This window comes from Cetorhinus maximus, chromosome 31, assembly GCF_964194155.1.
Source record: "Cetorhinus maximus chromosome 31, sCetMax3.hap1.1, whole genome shotgun sequence".
Taxonomy (NCBI): domain Eukaryota; kingdom Metazoa; phylum Chordata; class Chondrichthyes; order Lamniformes; family Cetorhinidae; genus Cetorhinus; species Cetorhinus maximus.
This window is the reverse complement of record NC_135909.1, coordinates 8,804,362-8,823,316: the sequence shown is the minus strand read 5'-3', so window position 1 is coordinate 8,823,316 and position 18,955 is coordinate 8,804,362. Positions and strand designations below refer to the sequence as shown.

Genomic DNA, 18,955 nt, shown 5'->3' with positions numbered 1-18,955 from the left:
TCAAATTACAATCAGCATTTATAGTACCGCGAAACACACTATATCTTTGGCATCTTGTGTCTGATTGATAAACTGATTTGAAATAATTCTCACCATGTTTATGTTGTTTCACACGCATTTAAAATGACCCCAAAGAAGTTACCTCTTTGCACGTCTCACGTGCAGCCAGCAGAGGGCACCAGTCCACAATAAATTCTCTCCTGCTGTTACTGTGGACACATCGAGACAGGAAAATGTCTGTTGCTGCCCGGGGAACGGGCCGTGAAACAGACAAAGATAGTGACCAACTACAACGGCCCCATGTAGATATCCACAAAGTTCAGAACAATAAAAAAATGCAACTTATCCTGGAAGGGATGATGAAGTTCTCTCTGAAATAACTACACCAACACTGCCCTTAAAATAATTGATTTGCTGTCACTAATTCAATACCAACCGTTTAAATTTCAGCCGGTATTCATTTCCAGTTCTTAGACAGACACTTTCACTGACCGGTTCAATCTTTGCAAAACATTTCGAATTCCCTCTCAATAAACTAAATTACAGGCCCGTGATCCGATTTTATCTTGTTCTTAGTCCCATTAATTTGTGATACCTGCAGACTAACTGGTTTAGAGGCTGATGTGTTTGTGACTTTCGTTCTCCTTCTCTGCCTGATCCTCACACCTCTTGACTGCCTTGTAGATTACAAATCTCCCCAACTCAACCTTGGCCAAACCCCGCGTCACAACTCAAACCCAAACATATTATATTCTCCAATTCAGCTGGAAGAGGGGTTAGTAAAAGTCTCAATGCTTCTGGGAGGGGAGTTGTGTGTTAATGGAATAGAAGATGTCCTAGAAATGGAAGCAGACTGTTTGTCTGTTTGTAGAAGCGACTGGAATGAGGCGGGGATATTGCTGACAGGTCTGGATTTAAAAGATCCCGGTTTCTAACTATAGATAATCAAGATGTTCCATTGAGTAAGATTTGTTTCGAGCGCCCTGTTCACTAATGGTGCCCAGAATTCGAAAACAAATCAGTTCGAACAGGCAGGAGGCGGAGCTAGATGATCACAGACTCTGTTCTTTCTGTCACTCAGTCTCCTCCCCTCCCGTTCTCAGTCAGGTCGGGGCGGGCTATTTAAAAGAGGAACGTGAAGCAGCTCGTCTCTCATAGTCTGCAGCGATCGGATTGAAGAATCATCATGTCTGGCAGAGGGAAAGGAGGCAAAGGACTGGGGAAAGGCGGAGCAAAGCGGCACCGCAAAGTGCTTCGTGATAATATCCAGGGCATCACCAAACCAGCAATCCGCCGCCTGGCTCGCCGTGGCGGTGTCAAGCGGCTCTCGAGTTTGATCTATGAGGAGACTCGCGGGGCGCTGAAGGTTTTCCTGGAGAATGTGATCAGGGATGCGGTCACCTACACTGAACACGCCAAGCGCAAGACGGTCACTGCCATGGATATGGTGTACGCTCTGAAACGCCAGGGCCGCACTCTCTATGGTTTCGGCGGCTGAACAACTCGACCCTTTCTACCGAACAAACAACAAAGGCTCTTTTCAGAGCCACCCAAAACGTCACATTAAGAGCACTGACCTGGGAACGGGAGCGAGAAATCTCAAACTGTAACTGAATGAAAAGCAACTTTAGCATCATTTCATTCTCTTTCTGTCACTAGTTCATTTATTAAGGATGTTGATGTTTTAAGTGGGGAGTGCAGCGGTCTATTACCTCCCCAGACCCCACTCTCCCACTCCAATATAGTGGAAGAACGACTCACTCCATTTTCTCTTCAATATCTATTAAACCGTCATTTGAATAAAACCCATACAGTTCATGATGTTTATATGGGAGACCCGGAACTGTCGGTAGTCATGGTGATTTCGCCCATCAGTAGGAGCTTTCTACCCGCCTGTTATAAACAGATCAGGTAAAGATTCCGAATTGAAACCGGGTTGAAAGGCATGTAGAGCCAAAATGAGACTTTTCTCAGGTTTTATACTGGTGTCTTTTGCAGCGAAGCTGTTATTTTTTAATGAAAATGCTGGAAAATTTCACCAGGTCTGGCAGCACCTTTGCGGAGAGAGGGAATTATCTCTTCGAGTGGGCATGACGCTTCTTCAGTGCCAGAATGAAATGAGTTCAGACAGTGAGCAGCCCTTTCACAGACTCTATGAGAGGCTCTGAAAAGAGCCTTTGGGTTATTAGATTAAAGAATGGCCGATTCACTTGGTCTTCGAGCCCGCAGCGGCGCTGGTTTTCTTGGGCAGCAGCACGGCCTGGATATTAGGCAGCACCCCGCCCTGAGCGATGGTCACCCCTCCCAACAGCCTGTTGAGCTCCTCGTCGTTGCGGACGGCCAGCTGCAGGTGTCTGGGGATGATGCGGGTCTTCTTGTTGTCCCGGGCCGCGTTAGCGACCAGCTCGAGGATTTCAGCCGTCAGATACTCGAGCACAGCAGCCAGATAGACGGGGGCTCCGGCACCCACACGCACAGCATAGTTGCTGTTTCTCAGGAGCCTGTGAACACGGCCCACCGGGAGCTGCAGTCCAGCCCGGGAGGAGCGAGACTTGGCTTTTGCTTTGTCCTGGGCTCTACCGCCGATCTTTCTACAATCTTACACACACTTACACCACGAATGAAGAATTCCTCTCGGACTCACGCTTTCCCTATCTTCTGGGGAATGTAGTCGGCCACTTCTGAAAGCCCGGTCATGAGCCCGGTCACAGCGCGAAATGATCTGGTCAGGGTAGCCATTACCCTGCAGGATGCCTTTGATGAGCCCGATTTCAGCATCAAGCTTGCACGGTGAGCAAATGGCTCCGGCCCGATTCACAAAGTTGCTGATAAGACCAATCTTACAGAGCGTGGAACTGTAAGAATCCCAACGCGTATTTTAACTAATTTAGAGAATTGTGGTCTGACCACGGATAAGGCTGAAAATAAATCACTACTGCGATGGCCGGTAATCGACCCGGGTCAACTGCTTGGAAGGCAGCTATGCTCACCACTATACCACCATCGCACACTTCTTCAAATTACAGTCAGCATTTATAGTACCGCGAAACACACTATATACTTGGCATCTTGTGTCTGATTGATAAACTGTTTTGCAATAATTCTCACCATGTTTATGTTGTTTCACACACATTTAAAATTTCCCCAAAGAAGTTACCTCTTTGCACGTCTCACGTGCAGCCAGCAGAGGGCACCAGTCCACAATAAATTCTCTCCGGCTGTTTCTGTGGGCACATCGAGACAGGAAAAGGTCTGTTGCTGCCCGGGGAACGGGCCGTGAAACAGACAAAGATAGTGACCAACTACAACGGCTCCATGTAGATATCCACAAAGTTCCGAACAATAAAAAAAATGCAACTTATCCTGGAAGGGATGATGAAGTTCTCTCTGAAATAACTACACCAACACTTCCCTTAAAATAATTGATTTGCTGTCACTAATTCAATACCAACCGTTTAAATTTCAGCCGGTATTCATTTCCAGTTCTTAGACAGACACTTTCACTGACCGGTTCAATCTTTGCAAAACATTTCGAATTCCCTCTCAATAAACTAAATTACAGGCCCGTGATCCGATTTTATATTGTTCTTAGTCCCATTAATTTGTGATACCTGCAGACTAACTGGTTTAGAGGCTGATGTGTTTGTGACCTTCGTTCTCCTTCTCTGCCTGATCCTCATACCTCCTGACTGCCTTGTAGATTACAAATCTCTCCAACTCAACCTTGGCCAAACCACGCGTCACAACTCAAACCCAAACACGTTATATTCTCCAATTCAGCTGGAAGAGGTGTTAGCAAAAGTCTCAATGCTTCTGGGAGGGGAGTTGTGTGTTAATGGAATAGAAGATGTCCTAGAAATGGAAGCAGACTGTTTGTCTGTTTGTAGAAGCGACTGGAATGAGGCGGGGATATTGCTGACAGGTCTGGATTTAAAAGATCCCGGTTTCTAACTATAGATAATCAAGATGTTCCATTGAGTAAGATTTGTTTCGAGCGCCCTGTTCACTAATGGTGCCCAGAATTCGATAACAAATCAGTTCGAACAGGCAGGAGGCGGAGCTAGATGATCACAGACTCTGTTCTTTCTGTCACTCAGTCTCCTCCCCTCCCGTTCTCAGTCAGGTCCGGGCGGGCTATTTAAAAGAGGAACGTGAAGCAGCTCGTCTCTCATATTCTGCAGTGATCTGAGTGAAGAATCATCATGTCTGGCAGAGGGAAAGGAGGCAAAGGACTGGGGAAAGGCGGAGCAAAGCGGCACCGCAAAGTGCTTCGTGATAATATCCAGGGCATCACCAAACCAGCAATCCGCCGCCTGGCTCGCCGTGGCGGTGTCAAGCGGCTCTCGAGTTTGATCTATGAGGAGACTCGCGGGGCGCTGAAGGTTTTCCTGGAGAATGTGTTCAGGGATGCGGTCACCTACACTGAACACGCCAAGCGCAAGACGGTCACTACCATGGATGTGCTGTACGCTCTGAAACGCCAGGGTCGCATTCTCTATGGTTTCGGCGGCTGAACAACTCGACCCTTTCTACCAAACACACAACAAAGGCTCTTTTCAGAGCCACCCAAAACGTCACATTAAGAGCACTGACCTGGGAACGGGAGCGAGAAATCTCAAACTGTAACTGAATGAAAAGCAACTTTAGCATCATTTCATTCTCTTTCTGTCACTAGTTCATTTATTAAGGTTGTTGATGTTTTAAGTGGGGATTGGAGCGGTGTAGTACCTCCCCAGACCCCACTCTCCCACTCCAATATATTGGAAGAACGACTCACTCCATTTTCTCTTCAATATCTATTAAACCGTGACATGAATAAAACCCGTACAGTTCATGATGTTTATGTGGGAGACCCGGAACTGTCGGTAGTCATGGTGATTTCGCCCATCAGTAGGAGCTTTCTACCCGCCTGTTATAAACAGATCAGGTAAAGATTCCGAATTGAAACCGGGTTGAAAGGCATGTAGAGCCTAAATGAGACTTTTCTCAGGTTTTATACTAATGTCTTTTGCAGCGAAACTAGAATTTTTAATGAAAATGGTGGAAAATTTCATCAGGTCAGGCAGCACCTGTGTGGAGAGAGGGAATTATCTCTTCTAATGGGCATGACGCTTCTTCAGAGCCAGAATGAAATGAGTTCAAACAGTGAGCAGCCCTTTCACAGACTCTGTGCGTGGCTCTGAAAAGAGCCTTTGGGTTATTAGATTAAAGAATGGCCGCTTCACTTGGTCTTCGAGCCCGCAGCGGCGCTGGTTTTCTTGGGCAGCAGCACGGCCTGGATATTAGGCAGCACCCCGCCCTGAGCGATGGTCACCCCTTCCAGCAGCTTGTTGAGCTCCTCGTCGTTGCGGACGGCCAGCTGCAGGTGTCTGGGGATGATGCGAGTCTTCTTGTTGTCCCGGGCCGCGTTACCGGCCAGCTCGAGGATTTCAGCCGTCAGATACTCGATTACAGCAGCCAGATAGACCGGGGTTCCGGCACCCACACGCACAACATAGTCGCCCTTTCTCAGGAGCCTGTGAACACGGCCCACCGGGAACTGCAGTCCAGCGCGAAAGGAGCGATACTTGGCTTTGGCTTTGTCCTGGGCTCTACCGCCGGTCTTTCTACAATCTTACACACACTTACACCACGAATGAAGAATTCCTCCCGCATACACCCTTCCTCAAACTTCTGGGGAATGCAGTCGGCCGACTTCTGAATGGTCAAGGTGTTCGGAATCTCATTGGGTGGCTTTTGTAACAAATCAGAGAGCAGCTTATTTCACCAACCAAAAAACATCAAAAAGAAAAAAAACAAAATACCACGGATGCTGGAAATCTAGCCAAAAATAAAAATACCTGGATAAACTCAGCCGCTCTGACAGCATCTGCGGAGGGGAATACAGAGCGATCTGATGAAGAGTCATACGGACTCGAAGCGTCAACTGTATTCCCCTCCGCAGATGCTGTCAGACCTGCTGAGTTTTTCCAAGAACAAAAAGAAAATGGACCGTAGATTGAGCCAACCTGGCAGAGCTGAAACGGTTTTACAAATTGAACATTAGCGCCAATGTATTTGAGTGTGGCTGAAAAAAGAGACATGTCAAAGCTTTTCCTTCTGCAGTCAACAGGACACTCGCAAGAAAACCAATGTAAGGGGAAGACAACAATTTATACTGATAGAGAATATACTTCAGGGTGGAAAGTGACGGTCTCAGGCCCGGTCATGAGCTTGTGTGATACACAGCGCGAAATGATCTGATCAGGGTAGCCATTACCCTGCAGGATGCCTTTGATGAGCCCGATTTCAGCATCAAGCTTGCACGGTGAGCAAATGGCTCGGACCCGATTCACAAAGTTGCCGATAAGACTAATCTTACAGAGCGTGGGACTGTAAGAACCCCAACGCGTATTTTAACCAGTGTAGAGAATTGTGGTCTGACCACGGATAAGGCTGAAAATAAATCACTCCTGCGATGGCCAGGAATCGACCCGGGTCAACTGCTTGGAAGGCAGCTATGCTCACCACTATACCACCATCGCCCACTTCTTCAAATTACAGTCACCATTTATAGTACCGCAAAACACACTATATCTTTGGCATCTTGTGTCTGATTGATAAACTGTTTTGCAATAATTCTCACCATGTTTATGTTGTTTCACACACATTTAAAATTTCCCCAAAGAAGTTACCTCTTTGCACGTCTCACGTGCAGCCAGCAGATGGCACCAGTCCACAATATATTGGCTCCTGCTGTTTCTGTGGACACATCGAGACAGGAAAAGGTCTGTTGCTGCCCGGGGAACGGGCCGTGAAACAGACAAAGATAGTGACCAACTACAACGGCTCCATGTAGATATCCACAAAGTTCCGAACAATAAAAAAATGCAACTTATCCTGGAAGGGATGATGAAGTTCTCTCTGAAATAACTACACCAACACCTCCCTTAAAATAATTGATTTGCTGTCACTAATTCAATACCATTGCTGACTGGTCTGGATTTAAAAGATCCGGGTTTCAAACGATAGATAAACAAGATGTTCCATTAATGGTGCCCAGAATTCGAAAACAAATCAGTTCGAACAGGCAGGAGGCGGAGCTGGATGATCACAGACTCTGTTCTGTCTGTCACTCAGTCTCCTCCCCGCCCCGCCTCTCACTCTCTGTCCCGTTCTCAGTCAGGTCGGGGCGGGTTATTTAAAACAGGAACTTGAAGCAGCTCGTCTCTCATATTCTGCAGTGATCTGAGTGAAGGTTCATCATGTCTGGCAGGGGGAAAGGAGGCAAAGGACTGGGGAAAGGCGGAGCAAAGCGGCACCGCAAAGTGCTTCGTGATAATATCCAGGGCATCACCAAACCAGCAATCCGCCGCCTGGCTCGCCGAGGCGGTGTCAAGCGGCTCTCGGGTTTGATCTATGAGGAGACTCGCGGGGCGCTGAAGGTTTTCCTGGAGAATGTGATCAGGGATGCGGTCACCTACACTGAACACGCCAAGCGCAAAACGGTCACTACCATGGACGTGGTGTACGCTCTGAAACGCCAGGGCCGCATTCTCTATGGTTTCGGCGGCTGAACAACTCGAACCTTTCTACCAAACACACAACAAAGGCTCTTTTCAGAGCCACCCAAAACGTCACATTAAGAGCACTGACCTGGGAACAGGAGCGAGAAATCTCAAACTGTAACTGAATGAAAAGCAGCTTTAGCATCATTTCATTCTCTTTCTGTCACTAGTTCATTAATTAAGGATGTTGATGTTTTAAGTGGGGAGTGCAGCGGTGTATTATCTCCCCAGACCGCACTCTCCCACTCCAATATAGTGGAAGAACGACTCACCCCATTTTCGCTTCAATATCTATTAAACCGTGACATGAATAAAACCCATACAGTTCATGGTGTTTATGTGGGAGACCCGGAACTGTCGGTAGTCATGGTGATTTCGCCCATCAGTAGGAGCTTTCTACCCGCCTGTTATAAACAGATCAGGTAAAGATTCCGAATTGAAACCGGGTTGAAAGGCATGTAGAGCCAAAATGAGACTTTTCTCAGGTTTTATACTGGTGTCGTTTGCAGCGAAGCTAGTATTTTTAATGAAAATGCTGGAAAATTTCATCAGTTCTGGCAGCCCCAGTCCCCCGGATATTTCCACTGCTCCACTAACTCCCCTTAGAGAGAGATCGAAATATTAAGTCGAATGGACTCTAAATCGAATCCCCAAGTTATTGTTAACAATAAAATCGCAACGGAGATCTTAGAAGAAAACTCTATGCAATCTGCCCTCAGAACTTGGGTTGGAGGATCAGATCAGTGATTCCAGGCAGACCTTCTGCAAAATCACCCCTCCAAGGAAGAAACAGTTGATGAAACAACGACCCAGGTGGGATTCGAACCTTAACGTGCAAAAAACAATGGATTTTTATTCCATCACCTTAACCTCTCGGCCAGCTCGGCACAAATTAAACCCCCTTCTATACTTTTTGCATTCATGAACTGTTGAAATAAATGATCCTCTTTGGTACAGGCCCTGAATATTCGGCCAGATGTGTAAAGGTGGAAATGTAGTTTCTGCCATTAACATAAATGCCAATCACATCAGATCAGGGACTGTTGTAAACCGACTGATGTGAATCACTTCAACCTGATATCAAACATCTACACAGTGTGAAAATCCAGCGCTGAAAGACCGGAACTTACAAGCATTTGGTTGCAAAAGAAACCCCTCCCAGCTCACTGCAAGCATCAGAACACAGTTAAAATGTGGTAAATTGAAATGAAACTTTGGGGTTCCCAGCTCTGCTTGCCCTTTCAGTCAAGATTGTAACTGAGTGCAATCAGCCTCCTACCTGAATCCACACGGAGGGAGTTGCCTTATTTGACGCATAGGGATAAATTCAGAGTCTCATGGCACGGAGAAACGTTCTTTAAACTTGACATTCATTTTCATCACGCGTGTTGAAGTGATGCATTCCCTGCAATGACTTCCCGGGTGTTCAAACCTGGTCCTGATTTCCGGAACTGCCACCACCTCGAGCGCGAAAAAAATTACTGCATTAAGGTGCCCGATGGGCTCGTCCGGGAATTGAACCCGGGACCTCTCGCACATTAATAAAATGAAAATCCCAAGGCGTGAATCATGGCCGGAGATCAACAAGCCACCTGTGCTACAAAGTGCAGTCAAGGGATCGTTTCATTGTCACCCATAGTGTATGAAACAAAAGCGAATTACTGTTCCTGCTGGAATTCTTTTGGAATGTATTAGAAACCCCGGGGACGACTCCAAACAGTGCAGAGTTTCCCGCCTTATTTCCATGAACTTTCAGTTTTGCTGGGGTTCCTTGATGCCCGCACTAGGTCAAATGCTTCCCTGAACATAAGTCAACACTTGAACCTCACGGCTTGAGTTCAGCTGTTTCTCCATGTTTGGACCAAGGCTGCAAAGAGGGCAGAATGTGATTTGAAAGATGCCATACATGGTTTGGTTGAGTGGTCAGAAAATTGGCAAATGGAATTCAATCCCAGAAAGTTTGGGGTAATGCATTTGGGGAGGGCAGACAAAGAAAGGGTACACTCAATAAACGGGAGAATATTGAGACAGGTTGCGGAAGGGAGACACTTTGGAGTGCATGTCCACATTTCCCTGAAGGTGGCAAGACAGGGGGACAAGGTGGTAACGGAACATTTTCCTTTATTGAACGAAATATTGAATACAAAAACAGGGATATAATGCTGGAAAACTATAAAACGCTGGTTAGGCCACAGCTGGAATTTTGTGCACAGTTCTGGTCATCACATTACAGGAAGGACACAAATGCTCTGGAGGGAGTGCAGAGAATATTTAAAAGAATGCTACGAGGGCTTGAAAATTGCAGCTGTGAGGAAAGGTTGGATATTCTAGGGTTGTTTTCTTAGAACAGTGGAGGTTGAGGGGGTGACCTAATTGAGGTGCAAAAAGATTATGAGGGACCTAGATATGGTAAACAATAAAGACTTGTCTTCCCTAGCTCAGGGGTCAATTACCTGGGGGGCATAGATTTGAGGTGATTGGCAGAAGGATTAGAGGGGACACGAGGAATATCTTTTTCACGCAGAGGGTGGCGGGTGTCTGGAATTCACCGCCTAAATCGGTGGTTGAGGCTGAAACGACCAACTCATTGGAAAGGCACTTGAATCTGCGCCTGAAGCGCTGTCACCTGCAAAGCTACGGACCAGGTACAGGAAAGTCCGATTAAAATCAGCGGCTCGCTCTTTTTTTTGGTGGCACAGACATGACAGGCTGAATGGCCTCTTTCTGCATCGTAATGTTTCCATAGTGTCATGGCTTCTGTGGTGTTGCCGAGAGGGTAAGGCGATGGACTGTTGGTGAACTGTGTTTTACACGCTCTCGTTCGAATCCTGTCCTTATCGATGTTTCCATTGATGCTTGGCTGTGTTCGGTGTCGCTGCCGGTAGTTGTGTTAATGATATTTATGATTTTACTATGAAGCTTTCCGAATGGTCTAATTGTTATTTTGATCACGTCTCAATCACAGCGATTCTCGGTAATGTAGATTTAACCCTCGTTCAATTGTTGGTCTCATTAATAATACCCCATAAATTAATGACTGCGCTTTGTTCTCAGACGCGTTTATATTCGGCCCCTTTCCCTGGCTTTGGAGAGAGAGATAATAGAGCGCAAATGCGTCAGTTTCCAGTTCTGGTCAAGTTTGGCCTCAATAATCGATCAGTTCATTTCCTATCAGCCCCGGTTGTGCAGGAACCTTCAGTCACAACGCTGGCAAATTTACACCAAAAATGTTCACTTTTGATTCCCACGAATATCTAAAATATACCGTCCGTTTTTAGAGATATGAAAATGAGACTTTCTGCCGGCTGGTTAGAGGGTTTCAAAAAGGACTGAAATTAACCGAAATGGATCCCGGATTCTAAAAGCGAATCTGGAACTTGGTATAAAATGTGAAATAGTCCCATCTCGGACCGATATTGGCAAAATTTTTTCGTCAGATAGAGTTAAATATTAATGGGATTTTCTATATGAAATCTATTTATTGTTTTATAAATATATCGGCGGTTTTTTCCATATCGAATAAAAAGAAAAGTTTGGATTCTGTAAATTTGGCGCCGTTATTTTCGGCTTGTTTTAGATACAGATAAAGCCAGGACGAAAATCTGAAACGGACAGATACAGACAAACTGTAGACAAGGGAAAGAGAGAGCGAGATTAAGTGCATCCAACATTCCCATACTAAATGCCTATTTCCAATTAGTACGGTATTGTGTCCTTTATTCGTTGCATAACATTTTGGCGGGCTTTCAGCATTTGAAATAAAAAAGGTTGGAATCTGATAATTTGGCACCGTTATTTTCCGCCCTCACTCCGTGGAGTCTCCGGATTGGTGAGTTCAGTAGATATCAGGTTGGTGATATGAACAACATTATGAGACGCAGCACAAAGTGACCAATCAGCAATGCCCGCAGCACCATTCATCCCGAAGATATAAGAGAAGCGAATGTTAGAGGATTTCCTCATTCTCTGTGAAAGTGTTTGTGAGATTGTGGAAATGTCTGGAAGAGGAAAGACCGGCGGTAAAGCTCAGTCCAAGGCCAAGTCTCGCTCCTCCCGGGCTGGACTGCGGTTCCCGGTGGGCCGTGTTCACAGGCACCTGAGAAAGGGCAACTATGCTGAGCGTGTGGGTGCCGGAGCCCCGGTCTATCTGGCTGCTGTGCTCGAGTATCTGACGGCTGAAATCCTCGAGCTGGCCGGTAACGCGGCCCGGGACAACAAGAAGACACTCATCATCCCCAGACACCTGCAGCTGGCCGTCCGCAACGACGAGGAGCTCAACAAGCTGCTGGGAGGGGTGACCATCGCTCAGGGCGGGGTGCTGCCTAATATCCAGGCCGTGCTGCTGCCCATGAAAACCAGCGCTGAGCGCTCCCAGAGGAAGTGAAGCGGCCACAATGTGATCTAATAACCCAAAGGCTCTTTCCAGAGCCACTCACGGGAAAGGGCTGCTCACTGTCAGGAGGGTCAGAGATGGAGTTATTGTAACGGTGGATTTATCTGTTTCTGATTTGTTATCTTGTGTTTTCAGTTCCCGCTCTGGATAGCGCTGTTTCTCTGCTCACACATCTCCCGCTTTTGTTAGTGAACTATTTATGGACAGGATATCAGAAACAGTCATTCTGTAAATCCATCAATGTCAAAAATACCGAATCTATTCGATGCAATTACGAGAGCGACATGAGGAAATTCACAAGCGGGTTTCACAGCGAGTGTTGCGCCCGGACAGGATCTGATTCAATTGCATCTGCCCGCACGCAGTCTGTGAAAAGGGCTGTCTCCGATCTCAATTGCTCATATAGGCAGCATTTTCTTTACTTCCCATGGGGGTGGGACGGTTTAAATTCTATGCCGATTACTTACGAGATTCGAGTCTGAGCGGCCGAATTAATTTCTGTTCTAAACGCCGGTCACAGCTCTTTCATTATTTGATTTAGTGGCTCTTAAAAGAGCCGTTGTTGTGTTTGGTGCTTAAGCCGGGTTTTAGGCGCGTTCCCCGCGGATGCGGCGGGCCAGCTGGATGTCTTCGGGCATGATGGTAACTCGCTTGGCGTGGATGGCGCACAGTTTGGCTTCCTCAAAGAGCCCCACCAGGTAAGCCTCGCTGGCCTCCTGCAGGGCCATGACGGCCGAGCCCTGGGCGAGCAAGACGCTAAAGTCCTGAGCGATCTCTCGCACCAGGCGCTGGAAAGCCAATTTGCGAATTAGCAGCTCGGACCTCTGGTAGCGGCGGATCTCCCTCAGAGCCACAGTGCCGGGTTCGTAGCGATGAGGCTTCTTCACTCCGCCCGTGGCTCGAGCGCTCTTCCGGGCCGCTTTGGTAGCCAGCTGTTTGCGGGGAGCTTTCCCTCCAGTCGATTTGCGCGGTGTTTGCTTGGTCCTGACCATTTTCTGAACCGATTACAGTCTGGCCTACAATCCGCATTTTTAAACTGTGTGAGGAACCGCCCCGAACAGTAATTGGCTGGAGCCCAAATTGAGAATTCCAATCAAACACACGCCCATCCCACCTCGCGTTCCGAGGTCTCTGCTCTCTCTGTGAGACGGTGGGTGGCTCTTAAAAGAGCCTTTGTTGTGTGTTTGGTAGAAAGGGTAAAGTTGTTCAGCCGCCGAATCCATAGAGAGTGCGGCCCTGGCGTTTCAGAGCGTACACCACATCCATGGCAGTGACCGTTTGGCGCTTGGCGTGTTCAGTGTAGGTGACCGCATCCCTGCAATTTCGATGTAAACTCGTTTCTTTGCTGCTTTGATCGCGCCCTCTCAGTCGAGCGCTGACTTCTTCTCTGTGTTTCCAGTAAAATCATGAAATAAGCGAAAAAATTGCCTTAAATTCTCTCTTCAGGGCTAAGCAGGGGAGCAGCGCGATCCTATGACAGGGAAATCTTGTGATTTTACACAAGAATGACTCGGAAATCTGGCGCTGAGGCCGGACACACAAACACAGTGACATTAGTCTAACCCGCCCGCCCCTTTAACACACTCTCGCTGATACAATGTTCACATCTACACACTGACAAGACAAACTGTGTCTCAGAATTACAGCTCCCAGGACAGGATTTCCTCTTCTCTCGGCCTGAGCTGTGGATTCTCGGGAATTCATTGTAGGTTCCCAGCTCAGTAACTGTTAAACCCTCTGAGACCGGAGCTGCTCACAGTGTCTGTTCCCCAGGTTCAGGGGACTGCAGCCAATCACAGCTATGCCTGGGTTAAACTGTAACTGGTTTAAATTATTATCTTGTTCACAAGCAGAATTATTTTTGATCATTTAAAGATACAGATTGTGTGCACTCAGCCACGAAACAACAGTATCCCGCCTTCATGTGGAGTTCAAGAGAGAGGGGGTGGAGGGATTGACAGAGACAGAGTGAGTGAGGGCGGTGAGACTCAGGTAATGCAACAGTTGCAAAAATCCGAGTAAACTCTGGTTTTACCCAGAAAGATTCTCATGAAGAGGCAGAAGCTGCATTCTCAGATCTTAATGATATTGTAACAGAGACATATTATTAATCCCACACGCAGGAACAGTTCTGCATTTTGACAGAAAAGAGGCAGTATAAACATGATAGTCCAGTTCTAAAAATTGTGCAAGGTCAGAGGGACTGAGAGTCTTTAGATCATTGAAGGAGACAGGAGATTTTGAGGGTGTAGTTTGGAAAGCAGATGGGATCTTTGCTTTAATCAACAGAGGTACTGAGCATAAAAACAGGAACATTATGTTTAACCTTTCTAAAGCTCTGGTTGGACTGCAACTACAATATTGCATCCATTTCTGGTCACTACACTTTTAGAAGGATGTGAGAGTCTTTGAGAGGGTGCAAAGAAGATTTACTAGAATAGTTCCAGGCATGAGGGATTACAGTTGCAAGGTTTGTTTGCGGAATCTGGAGCAGCTCTCCTTGAAGCAACCGAGATTGAGGGTTGGTCTGAGTGAGGTGTACAAGATTATTACAGGTTTAGATCAGGTAGACAAAGGAAACCTGTTCCCATTCTTCCCTGGCCACGGGGGAGGTGCCAGATGACTGGAGAACAGCTAATGTGGTTCCTCTATTTAAGAAGGGTTGTAGAGATAAGCCAGGGAACTGCAGGCCAGTATGTCTCACGTCATGGTTAGGGAAACTATTGGAGAAAATTCTGAAGGAGAAAATCTATCTCCACTTGGAGAGGAAAGTTTTGATCAGGGATATTCAGCATGGCTTTGTCAGAGGGAGGTCATGCCTAACAAATTTGTTTGAATTTTTGAGGAGGTGACCAGGTGTGTAGATGAGGGAAGTGCAGTTGATATAGTTTTTATGGATTTCAGCAAAGCCTTTGACAAGGTACCACATGGGAGACTTATAAAGAAGGCAAATACACATGGGACACAGGGTCATTTGATAAGGTGGATTCAAAATTGGCTTCGTTGTAGGAGACAGGGTGATGACAGAAGGCTGCATTAGTGATTGCAAGTCAGTGTCCAGTAGCATACCACAGGGATCTGTGCTGGGTCCCCTATTATTCATCATTTATGTAAACAACATAGATGACTATGTGGGCGGTAGGATTAGTAACCATCCTCTGTTAATTACTTTCCCAACTAAGAGAAATATTTGCTGCCACTCACAAACTTATCTGATTTATCATTTCAGTTTGCAGGCATTAACATTGGAATCTCGCTTCCTGTAAACACTTCAATCGGCAACAAACATCTCAAATTGCATTTGTTCACACAAGAACACGAGCTGCAATTGCTGCAAACACACACCAGTGGAGACCAGCCCGTTTCTCACAAAGAGCGGGCACAGTCTGAATGTTCTTCTCTCGTTCACTATCACTCCATCATTACCTGAGTATGAAATTCTGGGATGGAAAATAGAGTGAAGTTGATATTTATTAGGCTCTTCCTCCCGCGTTACAGTAATGCTAAAATGGCAGACAGAATTCCCAGAATGCTCTGGGTGATTTCAAACGGCCATTCTCGATCAGAATGGCCGCACTGCGCAAGCGCACCAAATCGTAAAGGAAATCCTGTCTAGCCGCGCATGCGCAAGGAGCTTGATCGAGCGCAGCCTCAGTAACACCGAGTCTCAGCGGTTCTCAGAGCCCGAATGAAAGCCGCCGGGCCCGTCGGACGTGCGGCGGGGGACCCGGGGGACGGCATTAGATCCCCTGGTCTTTCTGATATATATTGTTGACCGACTGCTTGGTGTATGGGACACTATTTCAAAATTTGCGGATGACATGAAACTTGGAGGTATTGTGAACTGTGAGGAGGAGAGTGTTAAACTTCAAAAGGACATAAGCATATTGGTGAAATGGGCCGATAAGTTCGACCTCAGAATGACCCGGGGCCGGCCCTGGGGAGCATGCGCACTCTCAATGCCGGGGAAGTCAGTGCATTTGATAGAGCCGTTTCTGGGATGCAGGGAATTGTGGGAACTGCAGTCACCATGGGCAGATGTTAGTAAGTGTTTTATTGCAGGTTGATTGTCAGTAGCTTGAAATGTGAACGTTTCTTTCTCCACATTTGCTGTCTGATGTGCTGTGTATTTCCAGCATTTTCTCTCTTTATTTCAGATTGCCACTATCCACATGATGTTGTCAGTGAATTGTTGCAGGTGTTGCTCACAAAACCAAGGTCAGAAACTCAAACTGACAATTGAAGAACACTTTTGAATCAGAATGGATGTTGGACATGGAAGTCGATCCTCGCTTACTTTGAAGGTATGTTCTTGTTGGCTGTTTTAGAACTGGAGAGTAGAGAGAGGAGAAGGTGGTGGGTTTAACTGCGAGCACTTTTGAGAACAGTAGGGCCCAAGCATTTCTGATATAAGGTCATTTACTGTTTCTTGTATAGTAACAGAGACTGACAGGAAGTAAAATTCACATTCACATGTAACAGCAGAGAGTGACAGATGGTGTTAATTCCACCCACACTCATATATTGTAAGAGAGATTGACGGAAAGTTAATTCATCGAATCATAGAATGATTACAGCACAGACAGAGGCCATTCTGCCCATTATATTCTATGCTGGCCTTCTGAAGGAGCAAATCACCTCTTGCCACTTCACCGCCTTTTCCACATAGCCCTGCACATTTTTCCTTTTTGGATAATAATCCAATTTTCTCTTGAATTCCTTAATTGAACCTGCCTCTACTACATTCTCAGGCACAATAACAGAGACTGACTGATAGAGAGTTAATTCCACACACTCAGTAACAGAGCCTGACAAATTGTTTGTTTATTCCTCACTCACACACAGTAACACAGACAGACAAATATGAGAGTGTGGAACTAACTCTCTTAATTTCTCTCAGCCTCTGTTGTTGTAAGTTAATTCCTCACTGAAATATTAATGGAAATTGAGAGGTCTTAACTCCACTCTCAGATGTCAGAACAAAGACTGGAAAAGAGAATTCCACACTCACAGCAACCAAGACTGAGCGATAGAGATAATTCCACACTCACATACCGTAACAGAGACTGACATGAGTTAATTCCATATTCTAATACACCTAGAGGCTGACAAAGAGTGAATTCCACACTCATATACAGTATCATAGGCTGCTCGAGAGATAGTTCCACTCTCAACCGTAACAGAGACTGACAGAGATGTAAATTACACACTCACATTCAGTAAGTGATGGACAGAGAATCAATTCCACACTCACATGCAGATAAGGCTGAGTTAATTTCACGCTGAAATACAGCAAAAGAGACTAACAGACAGAGGGTCAATCCCACACTGACAAATTAAAAATATAAGAAAGAGAAGCAGGAGGAGGCCATTCAGCCCATCGGGCCAGCTTCACCATTCAATAAGACCATGGCTGATCTGATTGTGGCCTCAAACCCACTCTCCCACCTGCCCTATAACCCTTGACTCTCCTGCCGATGAAAAATCTGTCTAACTCAGCATGAATATATGCAATGACCCAGCCTCCACTGCTCTCTAAGGTGGAGAATTACAAAGATTAAGGACGCTCTGAGAGAAGAAATTCCTTCCCATTTTTGTCTTAAATGGGAAATGTTTATTTTTAAACTGTGCCCTTTGGTTCCTTTTTCCCCACAAATGGAAACATCCCTCTCAACATCTACCCTGTCAAACCCCCTCAGAATCTTAGTTGTTTCAATGAGATCACCTCTCATTCTTCGAATCTCCTATGCAAATCAGCCCAACCTGCTTAAACATTCCTCATGAGACAACTCCTTCATCTCAGGAGTCAGTCTAATCAAACTTCTCTGAAGTGCCCCTATGCAGTTATATCCCTCTTTAAATAAGGAGACTCCAACAAAACACAGTACTCCCGGTGTAGTCTCACCAATGCTGTGTAGCTGTAGCAAGACTTCCCTACTGCTAAAGTAAATAGGCCCTTCCCATCCACTCTATCCAGGCCCCTCACAATTTTGTGCATCTCAATCAAATCTCCCCTTTGCTTCCTGTCTTCCAAGGAGAACAACCCCAATCCATCCAATCTTTCCTCATAGCTGTGATTTTCCAGTCCTGGCAACACCCTCATAAATCTCTGGACTCTCTCTACTACAATTGGATCCTTTCCGCAATGAGTTGACCGGAACTGCACACTACTCAAGTTGTGGCCTAACTAATGTTTGACGTAGTTTCAGCATAACCTCCCTGCTTTCATATTCTATGCCTCAGCTAATAAGTGAAAGGATTCCATATGCCATCTTAACCACCTTATGAACCTGTCCTGCTACCTTCAGGGATCTGTGGAAACTCACTTCAAGGTCCCTCACTTCCTCAACACCTCTCAGTATCCTCCCATGTATTGTGGCCTTGCATGAGACTCCAGACCCACAGCAATGTGGTTGATACTTAAATGCCCTCTTAGGGATGGTTTATAAATGCTAGCCTAGCCAGTGACACCCACATCCCATGAATGAATAAAAAAAATACATCACCTCACACTTCTCTGGGTTGAATTCCATTTGCCACTTTTCTGCCCACCTGATCAGTTCATTGATATCTTCCTGCAGTCTACAGAAATCCTCCTCGCTATCAACTGCTCGGCCAATTTTTGTATTGTCTGCAAACTTCTTGATCATTCCCCCTACATTTATATCCAAGTCATTTATCTTGGAATCATTCTTGTGAATCTCCTCTGTACTGTCTCCAATGCCTTCACATCCTTCCTTAAGAATGACACCCAGAACTGGACACAGTACTCCAGATGAAGCCTAAAAAGTGACTTATCCAAGTTCAACATGACCTCCTTACTCTTCACAGAATCACAGAATCTTGTACTCAGTGCCCCTATTAATAAAGCCTGAGATTCTATATGCTTTATTAACTTCTCCCTCAACATGCCCCACAATCTTCAGTGATTGATGTACATATACAATGAAGTGCCTCTGTTCCTGCACCTCCTTTAAAGGCTGTCCCTTTATTTAATACTGTCTCACTATATTTT

General features: G+C 46.0%; 1 long non-coding RNA gene and 1 other non-coding gene across 2 annotated transcripts in view; one reads left to right on the top strand and one right to left on the bottom strand.

Moving 5' to 3' along the window:
• LOC144670411 (uncharacterized) overlaps positions 1-18,955 on the top strand; it is an 80,001-nt gene that overhangs the window by 46,638 nt on the left and 14,408 nt on the right. The gene's annotated exons all lie outside the window — the stretch shown is intronic.
• Positions 2,937-3,007, bottom strand: trnag-ucc (transfer RNA glycine (anticodon UCC)). The gene has a single exon. It is a non-coding gene; the product is annotated as a tRNA-Gly (tRNA).